Here is a 21,497-nt window from a genome sequence, read left to right as displayed (position 1 = left end):
GTTAGTATCTTGAATTTAATTTGTTGGGTGAGTGGAAGCCAGTGGAGGGATTGGTAGAGAAGGGTAGCAGACGCTGAGCGGTTCATAGCGTGGAAGAGTCTGGCAGCAGCTTTCATGATGACTGAAGGGGGATAGCCTATTTAAAGGTAAGTCAATGAGGAGGGAGTTGCAGTAGTCAAGGTGAGAGATGATCAGCGAGTGAATTAGAAGCTCTGTGGTGTCATTAGTTAGGAAGGGGCGCATCTTGGAGATGTTGCGGAGGTGGAGGCAGAAAGCTATGGACAGGGATTGGATGTGGGGTAGAAAGGAGAGTTTAGAGGCCAGGACTACACCTAGGACTTGGCATGGGGGGATGGGCTGTTAGTTGAGCCGTTGAGTTTGACAAAGAAATCAGGGGAGGAGGAAATATTATGAGCTCAGTTTTGGATAGACTGAGTGTGAGGAAGTGGTGTGACATAGAGGCTGATATCTCTGTTAGTAAGTTGGTGAAAAGTGAGGAGACTGATGGAGTGAGCTGAGGTAGGGAGATAGATGTGTGTGTCATGGGCATAGAAGTGGTATTGAAAACCATGGGAGACAAGCAATAGGAGAGGTCCAAGAACATTTACCCCTCTACAGTATATGTAGGCAATTGTTTGCTTTCAACTGTTTCTGTTCCAGTATGACTGTCCCCCTGAGCACACATCCAGCTTCATAAAGGCATTGATTAAATGTTTGGTGTGGAGGAACTCAAATGTCATGAGCACAGTCCTGACCTAAACCTGATGTGTGAGTCAGGTCTTCTCATCCAACATCAGTTGTATTGGTTGAATGGGCACACATTCCCACAAATATGGTTCAAAATCCAATGAAAAGTGGAGACAGTTATAGGCACAAAGGTGGGAGGGGCAACTCCACATTAATGATCGGAATTTGATGTGATGCCCAACCAGCTCATATAGGTGTGATGGTCGGGTGACTACAAATGTTTTGCCATATATCATATGTGTGGAATGCAATCTCCTGATAAACTTCCATTTCTGAATATTGTTTCTGTAAACATTTCTACTTATATCTCATTGTGCTGCTGGATTCCTTCCTTGTCTCTTTCACAAAGTGGAATTCATAATTTGTCAATATTGAACAGTATGTCAGGTGGCCCATACCTGCTGAAGTCTAGAGTCTGTTCAGATAAACTCCTAGTCATCTCCGTAGGTACAGACACTGTGGAGTAAATACTATTCAAAGTTCCCAGCAGAAGTTCTTTCATTCTGATCCACCTTCCAGGAGTTAGTTGTCAGCCTACTAGACTTCCAATCTCTAATGTATACACAGATCAGGCACACAGGGAGAGGGGAGAGCAGAGTGCTCAGCCCTGAATAATGGCTACTGTACATTCAAGAATTTTAGGATGAATTGCTCCATGGTGCCTTCGGCTACAAAGGTCAGTAAGAAATTAGTTTAACCCTTTCTCTTACACCAACATAAGGTTTATGTTGGTGACAGCACTGACCTGTAAACAGACTCCTGACCATTATAGCACCTGGGAGATTGTTTGTTTGTTATTTTCTTGTCAGCAGTGACTGCCAAGCTGTCCAATGATTTCCCTGCACAAAACACATCAATATTCAATTAAAAATTCAAACTTCTAATTTTGAATGACAGCTATATTCTTTCTATTTTATTCTGTTTAATTATTTTCTACTCAAAATTCCTATTTCAAAATTTTAATTTCAGAAGACAGCTTTTATTTATTATTTTATATTTTTGAAATACAAATGTCAGAAAATGGCTATATTCTTTATGTTGTATTCTATTCTATTCAAAATTCTAATTTGGAAGAACGACTATATTCTTTCTCTTTTATTCTATTCTGTTCAAAATTCCAATTTGGGAAGATGGCTATATTCTTTCTATTGTGTTCTACTCCTCTCTATTTCAAATTCAAATAATGGAAGACAGTTATATTCTTTTCTTTTATAATATTCTATTCTTATATATTGTCTATTCTATTATATTCTATTCTATTTGTTCTATTATAATCTGCTTCTATTATTTTTTATTTTTTTATTTTCTATCATATTCTGTTTTAAGCTATTCTTTTATATTATATTTGATTCTTTATATGCCTTTTATTATATTCTGTCCTATCTTATCACATTACATTATAATATTTTATTTTCTATTCTATTCTGTTTTATTCTTTTCTATTCTTTTATAGCCTGTTCCATTTTATTATATTATATCCTTTTATAGTATACTCTATTGTATTCAGATTTATTATATTCTTTTATATTCTGTTCTATTATATAAAGCAGCCCAAGTAGGAATCAGCATTGTTTTTTTTTTTTCATTTAAACTTAAATGTTATTAATTTGATCTACAAATTTTGAGAAATGTTCCCCCTCCGAGATAAAATGTGCTAATTCTTACATATTTTGATTGGATGAATTAGAAAACAGATGATAAAAGTTCTTGTTTAGTGATGGACGAACTTCCGACGGGACGTTTCACGAACGCGGACCGCGAACGCGGCCAATAGTTCGTGAACCGTAACGTTCGTGGCGGACCCCATTGACTTCAATGGGAGGCGAACTTTGCAAACCTACAGGTCAAATTTTCAGCCACAAAATAATTACTAGCTGTGCAAACAGTCCCACCACATGGCCAATGACATAACACATGTATGAGGTGAATCTGGGATTGTCAACTACAAGCATTCTTTTTTTATATGGGAAATTGTTGTGACAATTCAGTACTGTGGAGCGCATGAAGGCAATGGAGGAAAGGGAAGGTCAGGGTAGGCAAAGAAGAGGGTGCAGGATATGATCACCAGCACAGTGATATAGAGCACTGACACCTGCACCGTGATAGAGTGATCTGACACCAGCACCGTGATTGAGAGCACTGACATCAGCACCGTGACATAAAGCACTCACACCAGCACCGTGATATACAGCACTGACACCAGCACCGTCATATACAGCACTGAAACCAGCACCGTGATATACAGTACTGACACCAGCACCGTGATATACAGCACTGACATCAGCAGCGTGACATACAGCAATGACACCTGCACCGTGATAGAGTGATCTGACACCAGCACCGTGATAGAGAACATATAGACATCAGCAGCGTGATATAAAGCACTGACACCAGCACCATGATATACAGCACTGACACCAGCACCGTGATAGAGAGCACTGACATCAGCAGCGTGACATGCAGCAATGACACCTGCACCGTGATAGAGTGATCTGACACCAGCACCGTGATAGAGAGCACTGACATCAGCAGCGTGACATAAAGCACGGACACCAGCACCGTGATATACAGCACTGACACCAGCACCGTGATATACAGCACTGGCATCAGCAGCGTGACATACAGCAATGACACCTGCACCGTGATAGAGTGATCTGACACCAGCACCGTGATAGAGAGCACTGACATCAGCAGCGTGACATAAAGCACTGACACCAGCACCGTGATATACAGCACTGACACCAGCACCGTGATAGAGAGCACTGACATCAGCAGCGTGACATAAAGCACTCACACCAGCACCATGATATACAGCACTGACACCAGCACCGTGATATACAGCACTGACACCTGCACCATAAGCAGCCCCAGGAGGAAGTCAGCATAGCACAGGGATGGTGGGAGCCCCTCATAATAAGTAGCCCCAGGAGGATGTCAGCATAGCACAGGGATGGTGGGAGCCCCTCATAATGAGCATAGCACAGGGATGGTGGGAGCCCCTCATAATATGCACAGCAGAGGTACAGCCCCAGGAGGAAGTCAGCACAGCACAGGGATGGTGGGAGCCCCTCATAATAAGCAGCTCCAGGAGGATGTCAGCATAGCACAGGGATGGTGGGAGCCCCTCATAATAAGCAGCCCCAGGAGGAAGTCAGCACAGCACAGAAATGGTGGGAGCCCCTCATAATGCGCATAGCACAGGGATGGTGGGAGCCCCTCATAATATGCACAGCAGAGGTACAGCCCCAGGAGGAAGTCAGCACAGCACAGGGATGGTGGGAGCCCCTCATAATAAGCAGCCCCAGGAGGAAGTCAGCACAGCACAGGGATGGTGGGAGCCCTTCATAATAAGCAGTCCTAGGAGGAAGTCAGCACAGCACAGGGATGGTGGGAGCCCCTCATAATGAGCATAGCACAGGGATGGTGGGAACCCCTCATAATGAGCATAGCACAGGGATGGTGGGAGCCTCTCATAATATGCACAGCAGAGGTACAGCCCCAGGAGAAAGTCAGCACAGCACAGGGATGGTGGGAGCCCCTCATAATAAGCAGCCCCAGGAGGATGTCAGCATAGCACAGGGATGGTGGGAGCCCCTCATAATAAGCAGCCCCAGGAGGAAGTCAGCACAGCACAGGGATGGTGGGAGCCCCTCATAATGAGCATAGCACAGGGATGGTGGGAGCCCCTCATAATATGCACAGCAGAGGTACAGCTCCAGGAGGAAGTCAGCACAGCACAGGGATGGTGGGAGCCCATCATAATGAGCATAGCACAGGGATGGTGGGAGCCCCTCATAATATACACAGCAGAGGTACAGCCCCAGGAGGAAGTCAGCACAGCACAGGGATGGTGGGAGCCCCTCATAATAAGCAGCCCCAGGAGGAAGTCAGCACAGCACAGGGATGGTGGGAGCCCCTCATAATAAGCAGCCCCAGTAGAAATATGAGACATCTCAACCTCTTCAAAGAGGAGGGTATGGGCATATAGTACGGTGTGCTTTTTTTGGACAAGGAAGTGAGCCAAATGAAGAAAGAAGGTCTGTGTGCTCGATTAAAAAAATCTTTTATAGACATATACATGGTCTACTGGTCACATGTGTTGAATTCCTCCGAGATCCATGCCTCATTCATTTTTAGACATGTGAGGTAGTTAACACTGTCGTGAGCTAGGCAAGTACGCTTATCGGTCACGATCCCCCCTGCTGCGCTGAACGTCCTTTTGGACAGGACACTGGACAAGGGGCAAGCCAACAGTTCGATTGCAAATTGGGCAAGCTCTGGCCAGAGGTCAAGCCTGCCCACCCAGTAGTCCAGGGGTTCATCACTCCTCAGAGCGTCCACATCGGCCGTTAACCCGATGTAGTCGGACACCTGACAGTCTAGGCGTTCCCTGATGCTGGATCCGGATGACACCTGTCGATGGGTCGGCTGAAAGAATGACCTCATATCCAAAGTCACCAACACATCTTCAAACCGGCCTCTTCTTGCAGGCGCTGTTGGATTGGTAATAAAAAACAAAGGGATAGGATGCGCTATGGAGTTTGTTATACAGAGAGTATATGATGTGATGTAGGTAAGAGCAGCCTCTATTATGTTTCCATCCAAATGGATGGAACAGTGAGATAGGTAAGAGAAAGAGAATAGATATGGCGCTATACCTTATTAAACTCACTAAAAATGGATATCATAAAAATGTACAAATTTTCCAGCTTGCTGGCTAATAATTTTAAAATCCCGGATAGAACTAGATGAACTAAATAATAAAATCAATAAATGATAAAGTGCTGGGAATCAATCAATATTAAATAGTGAATGCAAAGTGAATATAAATTTTCCAGCGTGCTGGTTAATAAATTGAAATAAAGATGTAAAATCCACATTAAATTAAATAAATTAGATAGCTGAGATAAATGAATAAATGAATAATTAGTACTAAAATACCATGAATCACTCAGTATTCAATAGTGAAATGCAAAAAATACTCAAAGTGCCTGTGACTGTGATTATGGCACAACCAAATAAATGGCCATAAAGGGGAACAACAAAACAAATTGTTCAAAATTATACAGGTGTAAATACAAGTGGAATAGTGAGTGCAAACACACTGTGTCAAATCTCAGAACATGCCAAAATTTGCAAAATGAAATAAAAATAGAAAAAATAAATAAAAATAAGAATAAAAATTAAGTCCAGAAAGTGAAAAAAATCTTGCGGTGACAAATCAGATGTGAAAGTCCAATTGAATAAGGGTTAAAAATTAAACATGAAATGAAAATTTGATGGTGAAAAAGGTCTTCTGTGTATAAGAGAGCAGTGGAGGGAGTGACTTCGCTATCCGTTCGCAGTGAACGTTTATGAATTTTGCTCTCACCAGAGATATGACCCCGTCCGGGGTGGATCAGCCTCCACAGTATAAGCCACTGTGTCGCTTCTTGGGCTGTCTCTGCTGTGATGCTGGGGAGATCCCTCGTTCTTCCGTGGGGATGTTGTACCTCGTTTTACATGTGATAGAAAAGAGGACTGTCCATGGTGTAGTATGTTTGAAACTCAGTTTATTTGAAACAACCTTAAAAATACTCACATTTAGTACGATAAAACACGTATTGTATTAAAAGCGTTCGGAACATCCGCTCGGCTAACACGCCGTTTGCACTGGAGGTGTACGTATCTGGCCACGCCCTACGCGTTTCGTCATTCAGATGACGTCTGAATGACGAAACGCGCAGGGCGTGGCCAGATACGTACACCTCCAGTGCAAACGGCGTGTTAGCCGAGCGGATGTTCCGAACGCTTTTAATACAATACGTGTTTTATCGTACTAAATGTGAGTATTTTTAAGGTTGTTTCAAATAAACTGAGTTTCAAACATACTACACCATGGACAGTCCTCTTTTCTATCACATGTAAAACGAGGTACAACATCCCCACGGAAGAACGAGGGATCTCCCCAGCATCACAGCAGAGACAGCCCAAGAAGCGACACAGTGGCTTATACTGTGGAGGCTGATCCACCCCGGACGGGGTCATATCTCTGGTGAGAGCAAAATTCATAAACGTTCACTGCAAACGTTCACTGCGAACGGATAGCGAAGTCACTCCCTCCACTGCTCTCTTATACACAGAAGACCTTTTTCACCATCAAATTTTCATTTCATGTTTAATTTTTAATTTTTAACCCTTATTCAATTGGACTTTCACATCTGATTTGTCACCGCAAGATTTTTTTCACTTTCTGGACTTAATTTTTATTCTTATTTTTATTTATTTTTTCTATTTTTATTTCATTTTGCAAATTTTGGCATGTTCTGAGATTTGACACAGTGTGTTTGCACTCACTATTCCACTTGTATTTACACCTGTATAATTTTGAACAATTTTGTTTTGTTGTTCCCCTTTATGGCCATTTATTTGGTTGTGCCATAATCACAGTCACAGGCACTTTGAGTATTTTTTGCATTTCACTATTGAATACTGAGTGATTCATGGTATTTTAGTACTAATTATTCATTTATTCATTTATCTCAGCTATCTAATTTATTTAATTCATTGTGGATTTTACATCTTTATTTCAATTTATTAACCAGCACGCTGGAAAATTTATATTCACTTTGCATTCCCTATTTAATATTGATTGATTCCCAGCACTTTATCATTTATTGATTTTATTATTTAGTTCATCTAGTTCTATCCGGGATTTTAAAATTATTAGCCAGCAAGCTGGAAAATTTGTACATTTTTATGATATCCATTTTTAGTGAGTTTAATAAGGTATAGCGCCATATCTATTCTCTTTCTCTTACCTATCTCGCTGTTGGATTGGTACCCGCAACTCCTTCTCTGGGAGTAGTGGAAGTGGGAATTGCTCCTCTGCCAGCGCACGCAAAAGCAGAATGCAGCATTTCTCAAAGCAAGGCCTGGAAGTGCTCCATTCTGACAGCCCTCTGTGACGGCGGTAACATTTCCGCCATTTTGTGTTTGTACCGGGGGTCTAAGTACGTTGCCACCCAGTACTGGTCCTTGACCCTTATGCTTTTTATACGGGGGTCCCTATTAAAACACTGGAGCACTAAGGCCCCCATTTGCACTAAATTGGAAGCGGTGTGGTGGCCTGGCTCCTGCTCATCATCCAGGATAATGTCGTCCTCTTCATTCTCCTCTCCCCATCCACGCACAACAACAGGGATCCCAGAAAGGTTTAAAGCATGCTCTTCTTGCTCCTCCTCATCCGCCCCGGCACCATCCTCCTCTGACTCCTCTTCAGACTCCTGTTGTTGACTTGTCTCAGATAGAGTACCCCCCCTGGGAATTCATCCAGCATTGCGACTTCCTCATCTTCCCGCTCCTGCTCCTCCACAGCTTGATCAATGACACGACGCAATGCATGCTCCATAAAGAAGGCATAAGGTACCATGTCACTGATGGCACCATGGCTGCGACTGACCAGTTTGTTGATCTCCTCAAATGGGCGCAGAAGTCTGCATGCGTCGCGCATTAGCAGCCACTGGCGCGGTGAAAAAAAAACAGCTCCCCAGAACCTGTTCTGCCGCAGAGTTCATACAGGTAGACGTTAACTGCACTTTTCTGCTGGAGCAGCCTATCAAGCATATAGAAGGTTGAGTTCCATCGCGTCGGGCAATCGCAAATAAAACGTCTGACTGGCAGATTGTGTCGCCGCTGAATATCAGCAAGGCGAGCCATGGCCTTGTAAGATCTTCTGAAATGGGCCAAGATTTTCCTTGCCTGACGCAAGATGTCCTGGACCCCAGGGTATTTGACAACGAATGAAAAAAGGGGGGAAGGAAATCTGCGCTACAGTGTATTACCAAAACAATTTTGTTGATGCAGCAATTCTAGTACATACCAAAAGTGATATACGTGTAGAAAAAAGAAAAAAAGGAGAGAACTGCGCAATCCCTAATATTTCTATTAGGATATAAGCCACCCCAAAAAAGTGCTTATTATGGCTTTAAAATCTAAAGACTACATGTGACAAAAAATATATAAAATATATATATTGCCTACAGTTTGTAAAGTGAACATATGTAATGACCCTTGTTTGTCATAAACCCTAAATTAAGTAAGTAGTGCTGGGTCTGTGATACCAAGCATTCAAAAGCGAAAACATGTGACATTAAATCCAATATGACTTAACATTGTGAAAAAGTGAAACAGCATAAATGTGACAATATTGAAAAGTCCTTTTGTGAGTCCAAAATAAAAACACCACGTGTTGAATGGGGAAGGTCCAATCCAAAGCCCTATGGATTGGCGTGAGACCAGACCAGGTGTACCTCCACCAAACAGATAGCCCTAGCCCTTTACCAGATGCCCCAGTAAGGAGCGCTTTATCACAAATCAGGTCAGAGGATAGGTCAATCTTGAACAATCCCAATGGAACTTTCTACTGTAAACCAGGTTAGGGGATACGCCAGCCTTGAACCATCCAAACCAGGGGAGAACACTTTGTGGAGCAGGACTCATATATATTTCATTGGAGAATCAGAAAGGTCCGCCATAAAAGGAAAAAATACTCCAAATAGTGTAAAATCGTTTAATAAAACCACAAAAGTAAAAGGAAATACACTTACAGACGTAAGGAAACACAGGGCATATCATCGAAATTGGGCAGGCGTCGGCCGATCGCGAGCTCAAACGATATCCCTTCCGGTACCAGTTCAAATTGAGGCAAAGAAGCGTGTCACACCACCCAACGCGTTTCGTGAAAAAGTCACGTCGTCTGGGGTATGGGTGACACGCCATATTGCCTCCGTTATATAGTGAATGACTAGCACAAGCCACCTCCTCCATTGCACGAGCATAATTCACTTCCGGGGTCAAACCGGAAGTGTGACATGTAGATTGTGAATCAATAAGTCAAAATAAACACACTAAAAAATGTGAATCCAATATACCTAAGAGGGGGAGAACACTAATCGGTGTGTATCCTTGTGAATAAAAACACAGTAAGGCAGTAACGCCATCGGCCGTCGGGCCGTCTCCCTCCATACCCACGGTGAGGAACCAAGCCTCACTGTCACGTCCAATGGCGTGCGGGGTCAGAGGACCAGAGCGGCGGAAGTGACGCGTATCATGCAGTCACTCGCCCCTCTCTGGTATGCAGCCAGATAGCACCGCCCCCTACAACGGCATGACGGCACGCCATGCGTGCCAGACGGATGGGCAGCGCGCGCTACCCCCAACCCCGGAAGTGCGCGCGCTCCATCTAATACCAGGCCTCGCTTCCATTACAAATATAGAGCGGAAATGAATCACCAACGAGGAAGTGGTTGCGCTCCATCTATTACCAAGCATCGCCTGCATTACAGGGATAAGATGGCAAAAGACAGCTATGCCAAATAGATCACAAACAGAGGAAATAAAATCAAATCCGGCACAGGATAAAATAATAAAAACCGAAAGGAGGAGGGGGCCTGCCCACACAGTCACACTATACAAAAATTGCAATAACAAATAACAACTTAAAAATGCACATCAAAACTTGATTCGGCTCACTGGATAATAGAGCCCCTCAAGTGTATATAACAGTATTTTAATAACGAATAAAATGTAATAAAAAATAAAAAATGAAAAGTGATGAATAAGATAAAAATCACCCATAGCTATAGGATAGGGAGGGCGTCAACCGCTTTAATAGGAAACCCCATCTCCGTCATATTCCCTAAATCTTCCGAACCCAGAGTTCTAGTGGAGGCTAACCCTATAAAAAAAAAAAAAGGAACCCCAATATCCATCATACTCCCCAAATTCCCAGAACCCGAAGTTAAGTTGGGGGCTGACACATCTCTTTGTAAAACACTCTCTAAGGGGTGTGAGAGAAAAGTAATTTATACAAAAAAAAACAGTATTGCAAAAAGGGCAAATGCATCAAAAATTGCACAGAAAGAGTGGGATTCACAAAATGCAATTCGCTATAGTACCCAATTGGAAAATAATGGGTACTTTCCAATATATGTCATAAAATTGGCAGAAGCATCCCATTAGGCATTATTGATAAATGCATTAACATCTGTATCGGTGTTCATACCGAAAGGGGTATAGGTTTTAAGCCTATGGATCCAAGACATTTCCAACCGTGAGATCTCTCTAACCAAAGCGCCACCCCTCCAGTGGGGTTTGTACTTGTCGATCCCCATGTATAAAGTATTGGACGGATCCCTACCATGTTTTTCGTCATAGTGCCTGGAAAGGGGATGTTTATCAAAGCCCCGTTTAATGTTAGCAATGTGCTCATTCAATCGGACCCTGAGGGCCCTCTTAGTTCTCCCCACGTACTGGAGCCCACAGGGACATTGGATGAGGTAAACCACTGCCTCTGAGGAACATGTAATGAACGGCTCTACTGTGTATCTCCTCTGGGTGCTAGTGGAAACAAAATCAAGGATCTTAGAACTTTTATTTATATTGCAGGAGCACACTTGGCAATTCCTACATCTATAGTACCCTTTAAGGTTCTGAAAGAAGCACCTATCTTTTTCAGGAGGGTTTTGCACACTAGGGGCGACCTTACTACCCAATGTAGAAGCTCCTTTAAAGATCACCCTAGGGACTTCCGGTAGAATAGTTCCTAGAGTCTGGTCAGTGGTCAGAACATGCCAATGCCTGCGGATAAGCTGTTTGACCTTCTGATGTTGCATCGAAAAGGTGGTAACAAAGGGTAATACAAACTGATTCCCATCATCATTTTTCTCCCTATCAACCAACAGGCTAGGCCTGTCTCTATTCCGTGCCTTGGAACAGGCCTCAGACAACACTTCTGCCGCATACCCCTTTTCCAAAAAACGCTGAGATAATATTTCAGCTTGCTCATCAAACGTAGTAATGTCGGTGCAATTTCTCCTCAGGCGCAAATATTGCCCCAAAGGGACCGACCTTAGCCAAGAGTCTAAATGGCAGCTGCCCAAAGGAATATAAGAATTCCTATCAGTGGATTTGAAGAAAGTGGAGGTGATAAAGCTGTCACCATTAACCCTGATGTTTAGGTCTAAAAAGTTAACCCCTTCCTTACTGGCTTCATAACTAAATTTGATGCCTCTCGTATTGTTGTTTAACCCTTCCATAAAATCATGAAGCTCCCGTTCATCGCCCTCCCAAAGGAGGAGGACGTCATCAATATATCGTGCCCACAGCACTATCTCCGATCGTCTGGGGGAATCGATGACGTCCTCCTCCCACTTAGCCATGAATAAATTGGCCAAGCTGGGGGCATATTTGACTCCCATGGCAACCCCTTTATCCTGACGATAAAACTGGTTGTCGAACCAGAAATAATTGTGCTTTGCTGCAAAATCTAAGAGGGTCAAAATAAAGTCAATCTGGATCTGAGTCAAACTGGAGTCTCGCTCCAAATACAATCTAGCGGCTTCAAAACCCAGTTCATGGGGAATAATAGTGTAAAGTGATGTGACATCAGCTGTCACAAGCCATAAACCTGGTGTTGGTTTAATGGTACTTAACATATTAAGGATTTGCTTGGTGTCCTTCACATATGATGGGGTTTTCTTCACAAGTGGTTGAAGAAAAAAATCTATATACCTGCCCACCCTGGACGTCACCGAGTCGATGCCACTGACTATGGGGCGACCAGGGGGGCAGGTAATACTCTTATGCAACTTGGGGAGATAGTAGATGACTGGGGTTCTGGGGGCCATAGGTATGAGGAAAAACTTTTCCTTCTCCGTGAGGATCCCTCTACGGAAGCCTTCATCCACTAATCCTGTTAATTCTTTTTTGTATTTAACCACTGGGTCCCTGCTGAGCAGGGAATATGTCTCCCTATCATCGGTAATTCGGTGCAACTCCTTGAGGTAATCACTCCTATCAAGGATAGCGATACCCCCCCCCCCCCCCCCTTGTCTGCAGGTCTGATAACAAGGGACTTATTATTACAAAGGGAATCCAAACCCTTCTGTAGATCACCCCAAAGTTTATATTTTTTCACCTTCATCTCATCCAGATCCTTCAGTACCAGATCCCTAAAGACCTTAATGCTAGGAGCCAGTGTACCTGGGGGATTAAAAAGGGATGCATTGGCCAGACCGGAATGTTGAAAAACTGGTCTCGGCCTATTGTTCTCCTGGATGGGGTTACTCAACATATACCTCTTGATGTTTAGTCTGCGGACAAACTTATGCACATCCATGTAGGTCTGAAATTTGCTCAAACACCTAGGTGGAGCAAATTTCAGACCCTTATCCAAAAGCCGTTTTTCAGAATCAGAAAGTGCCTGTGTGCTGAGATTAAAAATGCCCTCACCTAGGGCCTTTTTCGTTTTAATTGATTGTATCCGCCTCCCCCCTCTGACTCCCCTCTTGGTTCTATAGGCCTTTTCAGGCCTCTGTTGTCCCTGGGAAAATCCCACCTGCGATTATTGCTGGGGTCATGACTAGGTTGAGAGGGTCTGAACCCCATGTTATGATCCACCTCTCGTGATCTGTTCGGGTGGGGGGTTTGCTGAAAGTCATCCTCTATCTGACTCCCTGTGTATGGGGCTTCAAAGTCTGCCAACGGGAAGAAACGATTTTGGGTCGGGACCCCCCATGGTTGGTTCCTCCTATTGGAGTAGACCGATCTCTCTTGATCAAACCGATAGATGGAACCCCATGCTGGATAGTTACCTGATCCTTGGGTTGGGGTAGGTCTCTGATGGTCACTCTGATAGGAGCCCTTATTAACCATGTTCCTATTCTTATTTCTATTTCTCTTATTAGTATGTCCCCTCCCCTTGGCTGGCCACAAAGGTCTTGGAGTTGGCAAAAAGGAAGTGTCACCTAATGGCTGCCGAGGAATTGTACCCGTATTGCCATAGTTACTCGGTGTATCTCTAGCTCCCTGCACCCATTCTGTGGGATAATGGACTATATTATCCCTTGGGACCACACCAGAGGGAACCCTCTGAGCGTTATTAGGGACATTGGGAGGAAGGGTATCCATCTGTTCCTTTTCCATGGCTAGTTTCTTCTGCCATAAAAAAAACAATACCAGACTGGTAATCCTCCTTGTCCCTAATAAACTTATTTTTCTTCTTAAGCTTTTGCTCTTTCTCCTCTTTATCAAGGACCTTGAGGAGGTTCTTAGAACACTCCTTATACTCTTCACTAGTGCTCAGAGGTATTAGCGATTCCTTGATTAATTTGATTTCTTCATCAAGGATGGCTAATTTCTCGCTCTTTCTTTGAGCTAAAAAACGTAATAAACAAAGCCCAGAATCATTAAAAAACTTATGCCAACCTTCCAAATTTGGTTCCTCCCTGTGTGGGCTCAGCTCCCACCTAAGGCTCCTGGGGACCATGCCTTCTCTAAGGTAAGATTCAAAGAAAGCAATGTCCCACTGAGCATGTAGCTCAGAGGTGGTAAGATCACAAATCAGGTCAGAGGATAGGTCAATCTTGAACAATCCCAATGGAACTTTCTACTGTAAACCAGGTTAGGGGATACGCCAGCCTTGAACCATCCAAACCAGGGGAGAACACTTTGTGGAGCAGGACTCATATATATTTCATTGGAGAATCAGAAAGGTCCGCCATAAAAGGAAAAAATACTCCAAATAGTGTAAAATCGTTTAATAAAACCACAAAAGTAAAAGGAAATACACTTACAGACGTAAAGAAACACAGGGCATATCATCTAAATTGGGCAGGCGTCGGCCGATCGCGAGCTCAAACGATATCCCTTCCGGTACCAGTTCAAATTGAGGCAAAGAAGCGTGTCACACCACCCAACGCGTTTCGTGAAAAAGTCACGTCGTCTGGGGTATGGGTGACAGCGTTTTTTGGAAAAGGGGTATGCGGCAGAATTGTTGTCTGAGGCCTGTTCCAAGGCATGGAATAGAGACAGGCCTAGCCTGTTGGTTGATAGGGAGAAAAATGATGATGGGAATCAGTTTGTATTACCCTTTGTTACCACCTTTTCGATGCAACATCAGAAGGTCAAACAGCTTATCCGCAGGCATTGGCATGTTCTGACCACTGACCAGACTCTAGGAACTATTCTACCGGAAGTCCCTAGGGTGATCTTTAAAGGAGCTTCTACATTGGGTAGTAAGGTCGCCCCTAGTGTGCAAAACCCTCCTGAAAAAGATAGGTGCTTCTTTCAGAACCTTAAAGGGTACTATAGATGTAGGAATTGCCAAGTGTGCTCCTGCAATATAAATAAAAGTTCTAAGATCCTTGATTTTGTTTCCACTAGCACCCAGAGGAGATACACAGTAGAGCCGTTCATTACATGTTCCTCAGAGGCAGTGGTTTACCTCATCCAATGTCCCTGTGGGCTCCAGTACGTGGGGAGAACTAAGAGGGCCCTCAGGGTCCGATTGAATGAGCACATTGCTAACATTAAACGGGGCTTTGATAAACATCCCCTTTCCAGGCACTATGACGAAAAACATGGTAGGGATCCGTCCAATACTTTATACATGGGGATCGACAAGTACAAACCCCACTGGAGGGGTGGCGCTTTGGTTAGAGAGATCTCACGGTTGGAAATGTCTTGGATCCATAGGCTTAAAACCTACACCCCTTTCGGTATGAACACCGATACAGATGTTAATGCATTTATCAATAATGCCTAATGGGATGCTTCTGCCAATTTTATGACATATATTGGAAAGTACCCATTATTTTCCAATTGGGTACTATAGCGAATGGCATTTTGTGAATCCCACTCTTTCTGTGCAATTTTTGATGCATTTCCCCTTTTTGCAATACTGTTTTTTTTGTATAAATTACTTTTCTCTCACACCCCTTAGAGAGTGTTTTACAAATAGATGTGTCAGCCCCCAACTTAACTTCGGGTTCTGGGAATTTGGGGAGTATGATGGATATTGGGGTTCCTTTTTTTTTTTTTTTTTTTTATAGGGTTAGCCTCCACTAGAACTCTGGGTTCGGAAGATTTAGGGAATATGACGGAGGTGGGGTTTCCTATTAAAGCGGTTGACGCCCTCCCTATCCTATAGCTATGGGTGATTTTTATCTTATTCATCACTTTTCATTTTTTATTTTTTATTACATTTTATTCGTTATTAAAATACTGTTATATACACTTGAGGGGCTCTATTATCCAGTGAGCCGAATCAAGTTCTGATGTGCATTTTTAAGTTGTTATTTGTTATTGCAATTTTTGTATAGTGTGACTGTGTGGGCAGGCCCCCTCCTCCTTTCGGTTTTTATTATTTTATCCTGTGCCGGATTTGATTTTATTTCCTCTGTTTGTGATCTATTTGGCATAGCTGTCTTTTGCCATCTTATCCCTGTAATGCAGGCGATGCTTGGTAATAGATGGAGCGCAACCACTTCCTCGTTGGTGATTCATTTCCGCTCTATATTTGTAATGGAAGCGAGGCCTGGTATTAGATGGAGCGCGCGCACTTCCGGGGTTGGGGGTAGCGCGCGCTGCCCATCCGTCTGGCACGCATGGCGTGCCGTCATGCCGTTGTAGGGGGCGGTGCTATCTGGCTGCATACCAGAGAGGGGCGAGTGACTGCATGATACGCATCACTTCCGCCGCTCTGGTCCTCTGACCCCGCACGCCATTGGACGTGACAGTGAGGCTTGGTTCCTCACCGTGGGTACGGAGGGAGACGGCCCGACGGCCGATGGCGTTACTGCCTTACTGTGTTTTTATTCACAAGGATACACACCGATTAGTGTTCTCCCCCCCTGACATGATTCACAATCTACATGTCACACTTCCGGTTTGACCCCGGAAGTGAATTATGCTCGTGCAATGGAGGAGGTGGCTTGTGCTAGTCATTCACTATATTTACGGAGGCAATATGGCGTGTCACCCATACCCCAGACGACGTGACTTTTTCACGAAACGCGTTGGGTGGTGTGACACGCTTCTTTGCCTCAATTTGAACTGGTACCGGAAGGGATATCGTTTGAGCTCGCGATCGGCCGACGCCTGCCCAATTTCGATGATATGCCCTGTGTTTCCTTATGTCTGTAAGTGTATTTCCTTTTACTTTTGTGGTTTTATTAAACGATTTTACACTATTTGGAGTATTTTTTCCTTTTATGGCGGATCTTTCTGATTCTCCAATGAAATATATATGAGTCCTGCTCCACAAAGTGTTCTCCCCTGGTTTGGATGGTTCAAGGCTGGCGTATCCCCTAACCTGGTTTACAGTAGAAAGTTCCATTGGGATTGTTCAAGATTGACCTATCCTCTGACCTGATTTGTGATAAAGCGCTCCTTACTGGGGCATCTGGTAAGGGGCTAGGGCTATCTGTTTGGTGGAGGTACACCTGGTCTGGTCTCACGCCAATCCATAGGGCTTTGGATTGGACCTTCTCCATTCAACACGTGGTGTTTTTATTTTGGACTCACAAAAGGACTTTTCAATATTGTCACATTTATGCTGTTTCACTTTTTCACAATGTTAAGTCATATTGGATTTAATGTCACATGTTTTCGCTTTTGAATGCTTGGTATCACAGACCCAGCATTACTTACTTAATTTAGGGTTTATGACAAACAAGGGTCATTACATATGTTCACTTTACAAACTGTAGGCAATATATATATTTTATATATTTTTTGTCACATGTAGTCTTTAGATTTTAAAGCCATAATAAGCACTTTTTTGGGGTGGCTTATATCCTAATAGAAATATTAGGGATTGCGCAGTTCTCTCCTTTTTTTCTTATTTGACAACGAATCACTGCACGACCAAGTTTAAGAAGTGTGCCATGCATGGCACGTGCGTAATTTTGCCCTGTTTCAATGCGCTAAGCAGATTGGCACCGTTGTCACACACCAATTTACCAACTGCCAATTTGAGCGGTGTTAGCCACTGATCTGCCTGTGAACGCAAAGCTGAAAGGAGTGCCGGGCCAGTGTGGCTCTTGGCTTCCAGGCACAACAGATGCAGCACGGCATGGCAACTTCTCACCTGGCATGTCGAATAGGTTCTGGGGAGCTTGGGCGGCACAGTGGAAGAGACACTAGCAGCGGAAAAGGAGGAGTCAGCTGAGGAGGAGAGGGAGGAGGATGAAGTAGGAGGAGGAGGAGGAGAAGAAGAGCCAGGCCTGCATGCAATCCGTGGCGGTAAAACCAAATCTACATGGGTGCCACGGGTTACATGCTTGACGGCCGTCAGAAGGTTCACCCAGTCGGCAGTAAAAGTGATATACCTTCCCTGCCCGTGTTTGCTAGACCACGTGTCTGTGGTCACACGTATCTTGGCACCGACACTGTGTGCCAGAAATACATTCACTTGCCACTGAACATGGCCATATAGCTCTTGGATGCCCTTCTCTGAGAAATACTTCCTTCCTGGGACCTTCCATTGTGGTGTTCCAATGGCCACAAATTTTCGAAAGGCCTCCGAGTCCACCAGTTTATATGGCAATAGTTGGCGGGCTATGAGTTCTGACAAGCCAGCCGTCAACCGTTGGGCAAGAGGGTTATCCGGCGTCATAATTTTTTTACGCTCGAACATTAGGCCCACGGAAGCCTACCTTTTTGCAGAAAAACGTGAGCTTGGCGTGATGACGTATTGTCAGCAGCGGACACATTAAAAAAAGCCCACACTACGGAGCCATGTGCCGGTGTCCTGGGAGTGCTAGATGTGACCGTACATGGTCGATGGCTCGCTCCTGATACATTTGCAGTCTGCATTGTCCCTCCTGTGCAATGTAAGTTATTCCTGCTTCTCCTCCCTGTCTGCTGGTCCATATCTCCCTCTGAACTCCCCTCCTCTTCCTCTCTTGTGGGCACCCACGTGACATCACTAGACACGTCATCATCGACGTCACCTTCTCCACCGCTATAAGTAGAGATCTCGGAGTAGGCAGAAACACCGGGGACCAACCTCCTCCTTGGGCTGATCTGGGTACTGTCGTCAGACTGCTGAGTGGTGGTTGTTGCTACCTCCTCTTCCTGATCCAATGCCAAGAGTGGCTGCGCATCATAAATGTCTTGATATGGATCAGAAAATAATTCCTGTGACTCAAGCGGAAGGTATGTGGTGGTGGTGGTGTTGTTGGTGGTAGTGTCTTTGGGGGTGCACATAGCAGAGAGTGAAGAAGAGGTTGCAGATCGAGAGTATAAGGTGGTTGCAGAAGAGTAAGGCTGAGTGAGCCACTCAACCAAGTCTGGTACGTCCTTTGACGTAATCGATATTTGAAAGTATTTTATACATGTATTACACCCCTATATATTGCACACCAAATAGAACACCTATACCAGTCCTTAAAAGGACTTTTGTGGACCTAATAGTAATAGCTAGTGATTAAACTGACTGTCCCTGCTGCACACAGCGTCCTGTCCCTCCCTACACTGACAAAAGACAGGCTGCTACAATCACCAGTACAGCATTGCACTGAACCCTATATACTGTACCACACCTATACCAGTCCTTAAAAGGACTTTTTTGGACCGAATAGCTAGCGATTTGTGTCACTACAGTCTCTCCCTGCTCCACACAGCGTTGTGTCCCTAAACTAAACTGACATAAGACAGAATGTAAAATGGCCACCAGATCAGGTTTATTTATAAGGTAGGGGGAATGTCCAATAGTCCATGTGCTGAAATGTCTCAATTGGCTGTCCTGTACCCCATGATAGGTGTGTCATCATGGGTCAAAGTTCTTTCACACTGTAAACACATATGTCCGCAGGGCGAACAGTGGCAATAGTCCGCCGATCGAGTGAATCGCGAACACGCAAAATTCACCGCAAACCGACCGCCGGGCGAACAGTTCGGCCATCCCTACTCACAGACAGCTATCATAACTCCTATTCATTTGGACTCCATTTGGACCATGCCCCATGCCTATATAAGTCGTTGCGCACATCGCACGTGGCATTACAGCAGGAGAGAGCATTGTGTCAACATCGCAGGAAGAGGAGAGGGAAGAAGAAAATGCAGAAGAACGGGCCACCGCTAGCAAAAGAGCTGGAAGAAGATAGCGGAGGAGCTGACAGAAGTACCAGAGAGTGGGAGAAGAGGCCAGACATCGGGAGAAGAGGCTGAAGAGAGAAGTCGAAAGAGACCCTCAAAGTTGGAGGAAGACCCCTTAGCTGCCTAATAAATTACTTTAAAAACACGTGCAGTGTGTTTTTTTATTGACACTTTTTTCCTCAGGTGAATGGGTAGGGGTACGATGTACCCCATACTCATTCACATAGGGTGGGGGGCCAGGATCTGGGGGCCCCTTTATTAAAGGGGGCTCCTGGATTCCTATAAGCCCCCTGCCCACAGACCCCGACAACCAACATCCAGGGTTGTCGGTAACAGGCCCTTCTCCTCATCAACATGGGGACAAGGTGCTTTGGAGTGGAGGGCCGCAGGGAGCTCCCCTTCCCCAAAGCACCCACCCCCATGTTGAGGGCATGTGGCCTGGTATGGTTGAGGAGGGGGGCGCTCGCTCATCCCCACCCATTTTCCAGACCTGCCGGGCTGTGTGCTCGGATAAGGGTCTGGTATGGATATTGGGGGGACCCCCATACCGTTTTTTTGGCGTAGGGGGTTCCCCTTAAAATCTATACCAGACCTAAGGGCTTGGTATGCTCTTGGAGGGGGAACCCATGTTTTTTTATTTAAAATTTGGCTTGGAGTTCCCCCTCGAGAGCTGATTATTCTGTGATTGGCCATGGCCAAAGTTGCCTGGCCTGGGGGCGACTTAAAGTTGTGTTGTAAATCGCCCAAGTCATGTTGAAGTCGCGCTGTGATTCATACTCAAGTCATGTCCAAGTTGCCTCCCAAAGTCGCGCTGTAAATCGTGTTGCCCCGTGTGAACCGGCTCTAAAGATCATTCAGAATGGCAGGATTAGGTGTTGTCCACTCATTGCCATGCATCTGATATATATTGTGGTAATGTGGCATTAGATGGGGTAGCGAGTGGGGGTGGGGATAGGCCCCAGTTCTGAAGCTGTTTTAGGCCTCTTTTGAGGTGGTAAATGGTAACAGCTTTACCTTGGTAGGTAACAATAAGCTTGGTTGGGAATCCCCATTTGTATAAGACGTGTTGCTCTCTCAAGGCAGATGTGATAGGTGCACGTTCTTTGCGTGTTTGTGTTGTGGCAGCAGATATGTCTCCATAGTGTGCTGAAGCTGCAAATGGCTCCAGGAATGCTGACATATTTTTGTCGGATAGGAGATGTTCCTTAGATTGGAAGAAGTGGAGTCTTGCCGGTACATTGCAAGGTTTTTTTTCTGCTGGTACATGCACAGGTTTGAAAATCCTGTGTGATATGTCGATCATGAGATCCAGGGTGGTCAGTGAGGGGACCAGTATTATAAAGAATTGTTGAAGGTAGGGGGTCAACTCTGCAGGTGTGATGGTTTCAGGGATACCTCTAATTTTGGGGTTGCTTCAGCAAGAGCGATCCTCTAAATCTTCCTTTTTTGTGGTGATGCATTGTAGCTTTTCAGCTTGATGTTGGTAAGCATCAACCAATTCATTGTATGTGGTGGCATATTTACTCAGTTGGTGTTCCAGGGTATCTGTGTGTTCTCCTAGTCCATCAATTTGAGAGTGTAAGTGGGAGATGGATTTATTGATATCTTTTCTGAGATCTTTTCTGAAATATTTTTGTAGGTAGAAGATCATATGTTTTAATAAGTTTTCAGAAACAGGGTTATCAGTGGTTGGCAAGACAGAAAGGGTGGCTGTTTGATCTTGGTCACAGTCAGGGTCATCATCATCATCTGATGCCTGCTGATAAGTGAGGTTTTTTTTGCTAACCGGGCCCAGGGGAGATGGTGGGGAGTGGGGAGAAGATTCT

Source organism: Lithobates pipiens, unplaced genomic scaffold (genome assembly GCF_037356315.1).
Source record: "Lithobates pipiens isolate NorthernLeopardFrog02 unplaced genomic scaffold, aLitPip1_a1.2 Scaffold_13, whole genome shotgun sequence".
Lineage (NCBI taxonomy): Eukaryota > Metazoa > Chordata > Amphibia > Anura > Ranidae > Lithobates > Lithobates pipiens.
Note: the sequence above shows the minus strand (reverse complement) of the source record.